Genomic DNA, 14,207 nt, shown 5'->3' with positions numbered 1-14,207 from the left:
AGAACCGATAAACTTTGTTCTACGTCTCGCCATAGGTTGGCAATGTACGACTGCGCTGCGTGCCCCACGACCTTTTGCATTTCTTTGATATCTCACATATTCACACCTATCTCACAGAGGCACATTCCGCTTTATCCAAAACAAGAGAATCCCAAGCGAACATAGATAATTATATATACAAATACACAACACTCCCTATTCAGAACAGAAGCACTAGTTACAAAAAGAAAAAAAGAAAAGAAAAGTGGCTGAGCTCCTAGCAGTTACATAAGGCATGGCTCCTGCTGGCGCAAAGCTGTGTGAACACAGCTGTCGTTGGGCATTGCGAGAACAGCTGTGTGACTGTTAACCGTTCAAGGCTAAGTATTGTCCCTCCATACATATATGAGCCGATCTGTTTTCAGACGTACACTACCTATTCACTTGCACGGACGTGGTACGAACTTCTGAATATGAAGGGTGAGTAAATGCTTTCAGTTGCGTTTGCAATAGAGAAATCAACTTGAACGCTTAGCTGAAAGGACTGTCAACCGTTCAAGGCTAAGTATTGTCCCTCCATACACATATGAGCCGATCTGTTTTCAGACGTACACTACCTATTCACTTGCACGGACGTGGTACGAACTTCTGAATATGAAGGGTGAGTAAATGCTTTCAGTTGTGTTTGCAATGGAGAAATCAACTTGAACGCTTAGCTGAAAGCTATTATTATCCTAGAAGAACTATTTGTAAACGATATTTCGCTTGTGAGAAAGGAAAGCGCTATTTCTGAGATCCGCTTTTGAGTACTCCGCAGTCGTAGGTGAAATGAGTTCCACAGTGTACTGCATGACATGAAGACTGGATACGAATCTCCACATTCCTTTACTGTTATTTCATTAACTAGGCTGCTTCAATTACCGTTAATATTGTCTTTGTTGACACTCGCCTTGCTTTCTGTCAGTATAACGTAATAGAGTAGTTTTCTGTTTTAGTGCAAATCTATACTTTACACCCTCTTAAGTTGACAGTAAAGTCCCATTCTGACACCACATTTCCTTTCAGAAGTGGACGGGAAGATTAAACTTCAATACCTGGCTGATGGATTGCTTTGTTGCTTTGGCAGCGGGGACAAAGCAGTGAGGTCATCGGTCACATCGGATTAGAGGAGGATGGGGAAGGAAATCGGCCGTACCCTTTCAAAGGAACCACTCTGGCATTTTCCTGGTGCGATTTAGGGAAATCATAGAAACCTAAACCAGGATGGCCGGACGCTGGTTTGAACAGCCGTCCTCCTGAATGCGAGTCCAGTGTGCTAACTACTGCGCCACCTCCCTCGGTACTTAAATGCCTGAATCACAGAGAGGTCACTAAACAAAAAGTACTTATTCAAGCACACCAAGAAGGAAAAGATATGTTCGTGGTATATTTAAGTGACATCTGTTCTTAACGCCTCAAGAAATTTAGAAAACAACCATCGGTGAAGATGATGATCACAAAGGAATATCGAGGCAGTGACGTCTTCAAATCTAGAGAACTAACGATTGTATCGTCTCACTCTGTTGTATTGTATATTCTTCTCTTTTGGGAAAGCAATGTTTACACTTTCAAAAACGTTGACTCTCCTGCTTTCCCACTGTTGACACAACCGATATTTCATAATGATAGAAGTGGTTTATTTTCTTCATTGTATATCCGAGTTCACTGTATTTCCAAAGAAAGCAGGCGTTGACAGATGTGAAAATTACTGAACTATCAGTTTAATAAGTCACAGCTGCAAAATACTAATGCGAATTCTTTACAGACGAATGGAAAAACTGGTAGAAGCCGACCTCGGGGAAGATCAGTTTGGATTCCGTAGAAATATTGGAACACATGAGCCAATACTGACCCTGCGGCTTATCTTAGAAGCTAGATTAAGAAAAGGGAAACCTACGTTTCTAGCATTTGTTGACTTAGAGAAAGCTTTTGGCAATGTTGACTGGAATACTCTCTTTCAAATTCTGAAGGTGGCAGGGGTAAAATACAGGGAGCGAAAGGCTATTTACAATTTGTACGGAAACCAGATGGCAGTTATAAGAGTCGAGGGACATGAAAGGGAAGCAGTGGTTGGGAAGGGAGTGAGACAGCGGTGTAGCCTCTCCCCGATGTTATTCAATCTGTATATTGAGCAAGCAGTAAAGGAAACAAAAGAAAAATTCGGAGTAGGTATTAAAATCCATGGAGAAGAAATACAAACATTAAGTTTCGCCGATGACATTGTAATTCTATCAGAGACAGCAAAGGACTTGGAAGAAAAGTTGAAGGGAATGGATAATGTCTTGAAAGGAGGATATAAGATGAACATCAACAAAAGCAAAACGAGGACAATGAAATGTAGTCGAGTTAACTCGGATGATGCTGAGGGAATTAGATTAGAAAATGAGACACTTAAAGTAGTAAAGTAGTTTTGCTATTTGGGGAGCAAAATAACTGATGATGGTCGACGTAGAGAGGATATAAAATGTAGACTGGCAATGCCAGGGAAAGCGTTTCTGAAGAAGAGGAATTTGTTAACCTCGAGTATAGATTTAAGTGTCAGGAAGTCGTTTCTGAAAGTATTTGTATGGAGTGCAGCCATGTATGGAAGTGAAACATGGACGATAAATAGTTTAGACAAGAAGAGAATAGAAGCTTTCGAAATGTGGTGCTAGAGAAGAATGCTGAAGATTAGATGGGTAGATGACATAACTAATGAGGTGGTACTGAATAGGATTGGGGAGAAGAGGAGTTTGTGGCACAACTTGATTAGGAGAAGGAATCGGTTGGTAGGACATGTTCTGAGACATCGAGGGATCACCAATTTAGTATTGGAGGGCAGCGTGGTGGGTAAAAATCGTAGAGGGAGAGCAAGAGATGAATACACTAAGCAGATTCAGAAGGATGTAGATTGCAGTAGGTACTGGGAGATGAAGAACCTTGCACAGGATAGAGTAGCATGGAGAGCTGCATCAAACCAGTCTCAGGACTGAAGACCACAACAACAACACATCGTCTCACTCTGTTGTATTGTATATTTTCCTCTTTTGGGAAAGCACTGTTTACACTTTCAGAAACGTTGACTCTTCTGCTTTCCCACTGTTGACACATCGATTTTTCATAATGATAGTTGTTTATTTTCTTCATTGGATTTCTGAGTTCACTCTATTTCCGAGATGGCTATTTCAACCGCAACTTAATGTTTCTTGCTCCTTTAAAAATGATTAACCTTCTAGTGTCCTTTCCATATCGCACTTCTAAGAGTTTCATCTTCTCTTTAAAAAGTATGTCAAATATATGTTATTACCACCAGAACAAATATACAAGTATAATTATGATACATAGAAAGCGGCTGCCAGCATCAAAATCGTCTAAGGAAATGCAACAAGCAGGTAACTTTAGCCAGTTAACCCACTGATACTGTGTGTGTTAGTATAAGTAATTGCTATAAATCAACAAATACCACTATTTGATCGAAGAATGTTATTTTGGTCTGAAGAAGAGGAACTGTTTGGTGAACTCATTTACATGGAATGTGTTATTGCATCTACATCTACGTGATTACTCTGCTATTCACAATAAAGTGCCTAGCAGAGGGTTCTTTGTAAACTTCACATAGTACACTTGAGATCACAGTAAGGTTTCTGAGCAGGAAAGCTAACGATGAGGCACTTATCAAATTGATTTTCGCAACAATATTAAGTTACGAACGAATATAGTTCAAAGAAAAATTGTTGATAAGAGATTAAATAAAAAGATCACATTAGATGATAAGTGTGTTATAGCTGAAAGAACACAAAGGTAATATGCATCCCAATGTTTTAAAGATTGCTGTCCTTTGCTAGAATGTCTTTTTGTTAACCATGAACATTTTCTACTTTGATTAATATAATTACAGTGGTGATTCATAGAGAAAAAGTTTTACGGACGTTAAAGATAGGCAAATAATCGCTGGGCCATGTCGCTGATGCACGGAGATGTCATGATGTCAAAAATTTGAAGCCGACGTCCGCCGCTGTAGTAGCTCCAAACATTAACTTCTGGTAGAAGTGGTTTGATAAAAAAAATGCTATCTTCCATCATTTACAGGTGTACTAGCCGTTCTGATAATAAAGTGTAAAGAGATCTCATTTCGCTCAAAAGTGGTCTGGATCAAGCGATATTTTCTCTTATACACATGAATTTTAGTAGCACCGGGTACATTTACTGTAGTGGTTTTATTTCTGTAATCTGACATTGGATTTCGTTAACAGTGCAACCCGAAGAGCGCTTTGACTGAACGCTGTGAAAAGGAAATAATGTAAATCGTTCTGACGAAGCAAAATATGTTATTTTCTGGAAGAGGACATGAACGGAACATGTTTCTTCAATTTGTATTAAGGATAATGCTCGATTGCGAAAGCAGCCTCTTCACATCACATACTTCGCTTTTTGGATATTCTAAATGTGCAACAAACAAAGTTACATTAACGAGGCCAGATGCGTCGTACTATTGTATCAAATATGCCTTTTAAGACTATAAAAACATCTCAATCGTCCTTCCCGAAGCCGTTTTATTTATGAAAGCTCTGTAATATTTACTGACTTAAACAACGGTGAGTGGACATGAGAGATATTAAGAACAAGAAGCAGCTGTAAACAGGAGACTGCTTATGCGCTACTAACAAGGTGGCATCGGCTTCAAAGCAATTTAGAGCCTATGTCTGTAGTGCTGTCTCCCCTTATTATACCTCCATTGCTGAAAACATCTGAAGTTTGGTATCTTCTAAAGTATCCTCATTGTTATTTCTTCAGACCAGTTCCTGACAGAATTCATTCTCGTTCTAACGTAGTTAAAAACACCTTCGTTTTCCTGAAACACTCAAAACACGTTAGCAGTTCAGCAAATTTCGAGCTAAAGTAAAATGAGAATTTTTATAAGCTTTATAAATCACAGAGCGCAGCAATCAGTCGTCTTCTTTTTTTTCAGGTTTCATTTGGCAAATCCAGATTTCGGCTGGTGCCTAGCCATTATCAGTGCTAAAAAATACAAGAAGTACATGGTCAGGCGATACAACAAAACGTTACAGCTCATGGCATAACCTATATGGCTTACACCACTATTTTCTAGTCTCGATGCATGTCAGTTCCCTGTTGTTCGGGCGTTAGTCACAGTTATTTAAATACTACTGTATAAAGAAGGTAGGCTGTGTGGACAACACTTCGATTGGTTGTATGGTGCCCTCTATGTGAACTATGTAATATATAACATTTAAAGGAAGTAAAAAAACTTCAAATTTGCATGGGAATTACATAAAATAAAACATAAGTAAAATTCTTTACATTGCTGTCCGACTTATTTCCACATTTGCCAATAAACATACAAAATATAAGGTTCAATCCTTGTGAGTCAGGTGTTTTATTCTTTATACATGTATGTAACGCCAGATGGGTAAAACTTAGATGGGTAAAAACTTGAATGAGATTTTGACACTGCAGCGGAGTGTGCGCTGATATGAAACTTCCTGGCAGATTAAAACTGTGTGCCGGACCGAGACTCGAACTCGGGACCTTTGCCTTTCGCGGGTAAGTGCTCTAGTAGTTCGGGAAAAACTTTTTGTTTTAAATTTATTTGCGAGACACAAGGAGGCACATGCTGTATGTAACTATTAGAATTGATCTGATTTAAATGTTTTTATCTTTGTATTATTTTTTCTCTTTATTTAAACATCATGACAGGTATGTTGTTCCTCTTCTTTAGTGAATAGTTCGTAGATGGCGTCAAATGTCAGCAAGATGGATGGTTGGTGTGACGTGGCACTCTGTTGCAGATGTAGAGCATACTAGTCTGTGCGTCACTGCAAACGGATTTTACTTATAAATACAATAAAACCAACACACTGAATTGCTGTTATTAACAATGTACACGCATCTAGACTAACGCAGAGGAAGTTCTGTAGGTTCAATTAATAACCATCATACTATTACAGTATTATGCTAATGGTTGCTACACATTGGCAAGATGTCAGAAGCTACTTCGTTCCCCCTGGGTCAAACCTTATACTGTTTCCTAGCAACAAGTTTTCAAACAGTTCCCAGACCACTGCATTTTTCGTAACGACCTGATCATTAATCAAGTTGCTGCCCGTATTCTTGTGATTTCAAAAGATCTCCAGCTCTTCTAAGAGAACTAGGAACCTGCCCTTCTCACATTTATGCAGCAGCCTCACATTAGATGTAAAAGTCGGCACCTTTTGTTTCGTTGTAAGTAGATGAGCAGCCAGACTCGGTTTTTCCGTGGCATATTTTCTGCCCGGCTACTCAATGGCAGGTAACCTGATTTTTATAAGCGTTTTGTGCACGCAGTTTAAACCGAACCTCTATTTTCCTTTTTATTCCACCAAAATCATCCCTGGAAACTAATGACACTTGCGCTTTTACTTTTACAGTCAAATAATATGATGGATTACATGAGCTAAACTCATCATCGGAAAATCTCCATCATCGGAAAATCTGAAATATTCTTCAGGAGTTGACGCACTCTTTTTTTTCTCATTTAACAATAAACTATATGCCTTACTATTAGAACACAAAGACCACACTGACATGAAAGAAGTAGTGGGATAGCGATATGCACATATACGGGTGGCGATAGTATCGCGTGCACAGAGTATAAAAGGGAAATGCACTGTCAGAGCTCTCATTTGTAATCAGGTGATTCCTGTGAAAGGGTTTCCGACGTGACTATAGTCATAGTGAGTTAACGAACTTCGAACGCGGAATGGTAGTGGGAGCTACGAGGAACGGGACATTCCATTCCGACAATCGTTAGAGAATTCAATATTCTGATATCTAAAGTGTCAAGAGAGTGCCGAAAATTCTAGATTTAGGGCTTACCTCTCATGACGACCGACTCACAAGGGGAAGGCCTCAGACACGGCCAACCGATTCGGCTCAGATTTTGCAGGTCGCTAGTGTATAACCTAAAACGAAGGGCCAACACCCTCGCAATTTTGAGGAAACCACCCCTAAAGGTTATGACGAGCAACCGATTCAGAGTTGGCGGGATCGATAGATAATTGTTAATAGAGCATTTTTAATCATCACGCATACTTCTCCAGAAATCGAGGTAAGAAACTTCTACAACTGCCGCTCCTGTACCCACACGGTAAACGCTTTTCGCCGACGACACCGATAGCAAAGTCTGCTTTTGGCTGCGGTGGGGCGAGGACGTCCGCTGCGCCCCGGCGTGATCGCTCGAGAGGAATTCGCAGCACTCTTAATCGGAGTTGTTTTGATGTGACAAAGCTTAAAAGTTTAATACTTTACTAGCTCACGGCGTTTGGGAAATTAGTTTGCCTACTTTATTATTATCATTCCTTATTGATTTACTTACCTTATTAACCTATCAATTGAGATAAGGAAAAATGCAAACGAAAAGAATAATATCCGCGAGGTTTCTTCGAGATTCGAACCCGGGTTTTCCGATTCCCAGATAGTTACCTTTGCCATTGCGCTATCGCTGCTGTCAGCGAACAACGATTACCATGTGGGTACGGAACCTGCAGTTGTAAAATTTTCTTTAGTCGATTTCTGGAAAAGTTTGCGTTTGCGTACCCAATACCTGATGATGCTCTATTTACCATTGTCTGTCGATCCCTCCAATTTTGAGGCTATTGCTCGTCATAACCTCTAGGAATGATTTTCTCAAAAATGCGGGGGTGTTGACCCAAAATCCTTCGTTTTAGGTTGTACACAAACGACCTGCCAAATTTGTGCCGAATCGATTGGCCGTGTCTGAGGCCTTCCCCTTGTCAGTGGCCGACGGCCTTCACTTAATGACCGAGAGCAGTGGCGTTTGCGTAGAATTGTCAGTGCTAACAGACAATAAACACTGCGTGAAGTAACAGCAGAAATCAATATGGGACGTACGGCTAATATATCCGTTACGACAGTGACGGCTGAAAGCAAGGGGAAACTACAGCCGTAATTTTTCCCGAGGGTATGCAGCATTACTGTATGGTTAAATGATGACGGCGTCCTCTTGGGTAAAATATTCCGGAGGTAAAATAGTCCCCCATTCGGACTACGCAAGAGGATATCGTTATCAGGAGAAAGAAAACTGGCGTTCTACGGATCGGAGCGTGGAAAGTCAGATCCCTTAATCGGGAAGGTAGGTTAGAAAATTTAAAAAGAGAAATGGATAGGTTAAAGTTAAATATAGTGGGAATCAGTGAAGTTCGGTTGCAGGAGGAACAAGACTTTTGGTCAGGTGACTACAGGGTTATAAATTCAAAATCAAATAGGGGTAATGCCAGAGTAGGTTTAATAATGAATAAAAAAATAGGAGTGCGGGTAAGCTACTACAAACAGCATAGTGAACGCATTATTGTGGCCAAGATAAACACGAAGCCCATGCCTACTACAGTAGTACAAGTTTATGTGTCGACTAGATCTGCAGATGATGAAGAAATTGATGAAATATATGATGAGATAAAAGAAATTATTCAGGTAGTGAAGGGAGACGAAAATTTAATAGTCATGGGTGACTGGAATTCGAGAGTAGGAAAAGGGCGAGAAGGAAACATAGTAGGTGAATATGGATTGTGGGTAAGAAATGAAAGAGGAAGCCGTCTGGTAGAATTTTGCATAGAGCATAACTTAATCATAGCTAACACTTGGTTCAAGAATCATAAAAGAAGGTTGTATACATGGAAGAATCCCAGAGATACTAAAAGGTATCAGATAGATTATATAATGGTAAGACAGAGATTTAGGAACTAGGTTTTAAATTCTAAGACATTTCCAGGGGCAGATGTAGACTCTGACCACAATCTATTGGTTATGAACTGGAGATTAAAACTGAAGAAACTACAAAAAGGTGGGAATTTAAGGAGATGGGACCTGGATAAACTGACTAAACCAGAGGTTGTACAGAGTTTCAGGGAGAGCATAAGGGAACAACTGACAGGAATGGAGGAAAGAAATACAGTAGAAGAAGAATGGTAGCTCTGAGGAATGTAGTAGTGAAGGCAGCAGAGGATCAAGTAGGTAAAAAGACGAGGGCTAGTAGAATTCCTTGGGTAACAGAAGAAATATTGAATTTAATTGATGAAAGGAGAAAATATAAAAATGCAGTAAATGAAGCAAGCAAGAAGGAATACAAACGTCTCAAAAATGAGATCGACAGGAAGTGCAAAATGGCTAAGCAGCGATGGCTAGAGGACAAATGTAAGGATGTCGAGGCTTATCTCACTAGGGGTAAGATAGATACTGCCTACAGGAAAATTAAAGAGACGTTTGGAGAAAAGAGAGCCACTTGTATGAATATTAAGAGCTCAGATGGAAACCCAGTTCCAAGCAAAGAAGGGAAAACATAAAGGTGGAAGGAGTCGAAGGCCCCGGGAGTAGACAACATTCCATTAGAACCACTGACGGCCTTGGGAGAGTCAGTCCTGACTCTACCATCTGGTGATCAAGATGTATGAGACAGGCGAAATACCCTCAGACTTCAAGAATATAATAATTCCAATCCCAAAGAAAGCAGGTGTTGACACATGTAAAAATTACCGAATTATCAGTTTAATAAGTCACAGCTGCAAAATACTAATGCGAATTCTTTACAGACGAATGGAAAAACTGGTAGAAGCCGACCTCGGGGAAGATCAGTTTGGATTCCGTAGAAATGTTGGATCACGTGAGACAATACTGACCTTAAGATTTATCTCAGAAAAAAGATTAAGGAAAGGCAAACCTACGTTTCTAGCATTTGTTGACTTAGAGAAAGCTTTTGACAGTGTTGACTGGAATACTCTCTTTCAAATTGTGAAGGTAGCAGGGGTAAAATACAGGGAGCGAAAGGCTATTTACAATTTGTACGGAAACCAGATGGCAGTTATAAGAGTCGAGGGGCATGAACGGGAACCAGTGGTTGGGAAGGGAGTGAGACAGGCTTGTAGCCTATCCCCGACGTTATTCAATCTGTATATTGAACAAGCAATAAAGGAAACAAAACAAAAATCCATGGAGAAGAAATAAAAACTTTGAGGTTGGCCGATGACATCGTAATTCTGTCAGAGACAGCAAAGGACTTAGAAGAGCAGTTGAATGGAATGGACAGTGTCTTGAAAGGAGGATATAAGATGAACATCAATAAAAGCAAAACGAGGATAATGGAATGTAGTCGAATTAAGTCGGGTGATGCTGAGGGAATTAGATTAGGAAATGAGACACTTAAAGTAGTAAAGGAGTTTTGTTATTTGGGGAGCAAAATAACTGATGATGGTCGACGTAGAGAGGATATAAAATATAGAATGCCAATGGCAAGGAAAGCCTTTCTAAAGAAGAGAAATTTGTTAACATCGAGTATAGATTTAAGCGTCAGGAAGTCGGGTTCTGAAAGTATTTGTATGGAGTGTAGCCATGTATGGAAGCGAAACACGGACGATAAAAAGTTTGGACAAGAAGAGAATAGAAGCTTTCGAAATGTGGTACTACAGAAGAATGCTGAAGATTAGATGGTTAGATCACATAACTAATGAGAAAGTATTGAATAGAATTGGGGAGAAGAGGAGATTGTGGCATAACTTGACTAGAAGAAGGGATCGGTTGGTAGGACATGTTCTGAGACATCGAGGGATCACCAATTTAGTATTGGAGGGCAGCGTGGTGGGTAAATATCGTAGAGGGAGACCAAGAGATGAATACACTAAGCAGTTTCAGAATGATGTAGGTTGCAGTAAGTACTGGGCGATGAAGAAGCTTGCACAGGATAGGGTACCGTGGAGAGCTGCATCAAACCAGTCTCAGGACTGAAGACCACAACAACAACAACGAGAGTGAGGTGAAATTTGACGTAGCAGTATCAGAAATTGAGTCCACCTTGATGCAAAACACCTTTTTATCTGTTCCAAGATAAAGGTATTTTTTCTAAGCCATGTAAGGCTATTATCTCGTGCAGCGCTTCTCCTCGCTTGGACCCTAGACGACTGGAAAACCGGGGTCTGGTCAGGTGGCATCCTATTTCATTTGGTAAGGGCTGGTGGTACGGTTCTACTGTGCCGCATATCCCATGATGCCATGGACCCAAGTTGTTAACAAGACACTGTGGAAGCTGGTGGTGGTTTCATAACGGTGTGAGCTGTGTTTACATGCGTCCTCTGGTCCAACTGAACCTGTCATTGGAAATGGTTATGTTCGGCCTTATCAACTGGCGCAGTTGTTCGTGACATTCAAAATCTCTACGTTTTTAAATAGTTTAGAGAACTGGAATTCGGATTAAGCCTAATAATAAAATTAACACAGTAGAAAATGTTCGAAACGAAAACCAAAAAAAGTATCACTACTCTTGGTAACGTTATGAATGAAGATACTGATACAGAAAAATGAATTTAAACACATTACTTAGGTATTTTATCACATAGGATTCAAGGTTTATTATTTAAAAAATGTGGCTGCAAGGTTATTTTTTCCACAAATAACAGTTTACAAAAAAATTTAATCCACAATTTAAAAAAAAAGTCGAATGAATTTTCGCGAGGCTCAGGAGTTTACAAAATTACTTGCGACAGTTGCCCATCGTATTATATCGGACAATCAGTAGAGCTTTCAGCATAAGGTATAAGATATACTTGCTGCAGAAGCAATGTACGAATATTCATAACTCTACTTTCACAGAGCACTTATTAATATCTGGTCACAACCAAAAGGAGGAGACGAAATAATGATTCTACATAGAGAGAAAACGTGTAGACGTGAAGTCTTGAAGGACCTTAGATTTTTAGACATATGGTTGGTAATGATTGTGTCATCTTAAACTAACAACAACTGTTACGAAACAAAAGCTTCTCTAACGCATTTAAGCAATTGTTCTCTACTACGTGAGACTTTGGTTCATGTTTCCATTCACTTCACTATCGGAATCATTGTTTCTCTTTCTCTTTTATGGACTCTATACTTCCTTACTAATTGTACACCACACAGCACTGTGTACCACATTCTGTTTCGAAGATTTTATCTAAAACGTATTATCCCTCTTTTTGCTCATTGTAACATCTTGATAAATATCCTGCTACAGTACGTTCTTTATTCTCAGCACGTATTTGTAATTAACCATTTCATTAATTTTTGCTACATATTGTCGTACTAATTTCTATAAAAGTTATGTTATTCCTAGCGTAACTTTTATACAGCTTGTTTTTTATGCCACATAAATTTCACTTTGTCTAAAACATCTAAATATGTATCATGCTGATATGTTACTGTAACAGCTGCGTATTTCATACTGTTGTGCGTTTATCAAGCTACTAGCGCCCAGTTCTACCCGTGAAATAATTTTTACTATTCTATATTTCCTATTGTTCGACGTTTTAGACGGTTGATTTGTAATGTGTTTTGACATCATAGGTGACTTCCTTCTGCACAAGATACCGTTACTGGTTTCGAAACAGGGTTAAGGATTTTATGTTAAATTTAAGCAACCGATTGGCTGTATACTCTATATACTGAAATTTTTTTTACGGTTATTGCTGTTAGCCATGTTTGAAGGCTTTATTGTAACCTGCTTCTCCACACTCTCAGTTATGTATTCTCTATGTTAAGATCCCAATCTAAATCATAGCACTAAAGGAGAGAGGGACCTTCATCAATTACCAGGGCTCAAAAATGAGGACAACTTAACAAATCCAAAATTTGCATTGATAATGAAAACGGTTACGAGCCCTCTTGGAAAGGAAACAAAGATATAACAGTAGACAGAAACATTACTCATGGTAGTCTTCCATGCGAAAATTCGTCATTAACCAGTGTTCTGTTCTGGTATTTCAACAAATATTCAGAAGTTCGCGAACCTGTACATTATAGCAGCACTTTATTCTGGTCACCTGTTACGCTTTTTTCAGTTTTTGCATTCCGTAACTGTTGAATGAGATACTGGTACCTATGAACAGAAGTCGATGATCTACGCATAATTACAAAACTCAACAATTTTTCCATCTTTAATGATCCTGCTACTGAAGTTTCAAATTATAACCTTACATATTCCCTGTGATGAAAATTCACAACAAACAAATAAATGGGAAGTGTTATTTTTTTTTCTTTTTTGAGAATAGCATGTGCTACATTCTGCATGCAATGTTGTGGCACATCTAATATCTTTCTGCTGTCGATTGTTGCAGTGCTGGCTATCCTGCTCGCTCTCTGTGCGTTGGCAACCCTGACGTTGGCTGACCCCCAGTGTCCAGCCCACGACGGCGCCACGCCCACCTACTACGCTGACGAGTCAGACCCTAACGGCTTCTGGGAATGCAGCAATGGCGTAGCCATTCACCAGAACTGTGCTCCAGGACTCGCCTGGAACATCCACATCAACGCCTGTGACTGGCCTTAAGCGAGCAACTGCATAATCAGAATAGTCCACTGGCATTCTCTGCACTTTTCTCTATTACCTAAGGGCAGTGTCACACTTATATGCTTGTATACGTGTGAAACACCCCACGTTGACGCTAGTCTCAGGTTTTCTGATGTAAATTAACAACAAAATTCGAAACAAATATACAAGAGTTTTAATGTGACTTCAATTTTCATTTCACTTTCTTCACTACTAATGCAAACAATTCCCTTAAACGTCTCATAATAGATGGTAATGAAGGATGTGGATCTTTCAAGAAGATGAGATGTTTCGCGCTAGATTTATACAAATAGCAGATGAGGTTTTTTAAACTAATATTCAGCAGTGCAATATTAAAAGTTATTTATGTTTCCAGTTACGAAATGTCAGTAATAAGTACTGGGAGATTGTTCAATCGATTAGTCGAAGAAACAAACATTCACAAGAAACTGATTTACGATCGGCCCCTAGTCTTAAAAAAAATAAAAAAAATAAAAAAAAATGTTCCCTGTTTCTTGTTGCTGCTTAAAATGATAGCAGTGCTTGTCTCGGCACATTTTAGGACATTCGGACAAACAAACTGAACCCGAAATTCAACGCCAAAATTTGGAGGTCTTTCAGGGATATCGTCTAAGGGACAATGAAAGCAAAACAAGGGTGATGGAATGCAGTCGAAATATCTACATCTACATACCTACTCCGCAAGCCATCGTAGAGCACGTGTGGGAGGGTGCCCTGTACCACTAATAACCATTTCCTTTCGTGTACCACTCGCAAATGGAGTGAGGGAAAAAAAGGCCCTCTGCAACTCCCGTTCGAGTCCTAGTTTCTCTTATCTTCGTAC

General features: G+C 39.5%; 1 long non-coding RNA gene across 1 annotated transcript; it reads left to right on the top strand.

The window, feature by feature from the left end:
- The first annotated feature begins 466 nt into the window (after nucleotides 1-466).
- On the top strand, nucleotides 467-13,547 carry LOC124606672. Its single transcript, XR_006978706.1, has 2 exons — nucleotides 467-640; nucleotides 13,152-13,547. It is a non-coding gene; the product is annotated as an uncharacterized LOC124606672 (long non-coding RNA).
- The last annotated feature ends 660 nt before the right edge of the window (nucleotides 13,548-14,207 follow it).

This window comes from Schistocerca americana, chromosome 3 (assembly GCF_021461395.2).
Source record: "Schistocerca americana isolate TAMUIC-IGC-003095 chromosome 3, iqSchAmer2.1, whole genome shotgun sequence".
In the NCBI taxonomy this organism is placed as follows: domain Eukaryota; kingdom Metazoa; phylum Arthropoda; class Insecta; order Orthoptera; family Acrididae; genus Schistocerca; species Schistocerca americana.
The sequence above is the reverse complement of the archived record's forward strand: the minus strand, read 5'-3'. Positions and strand labels throughout refer to the sequence as shown.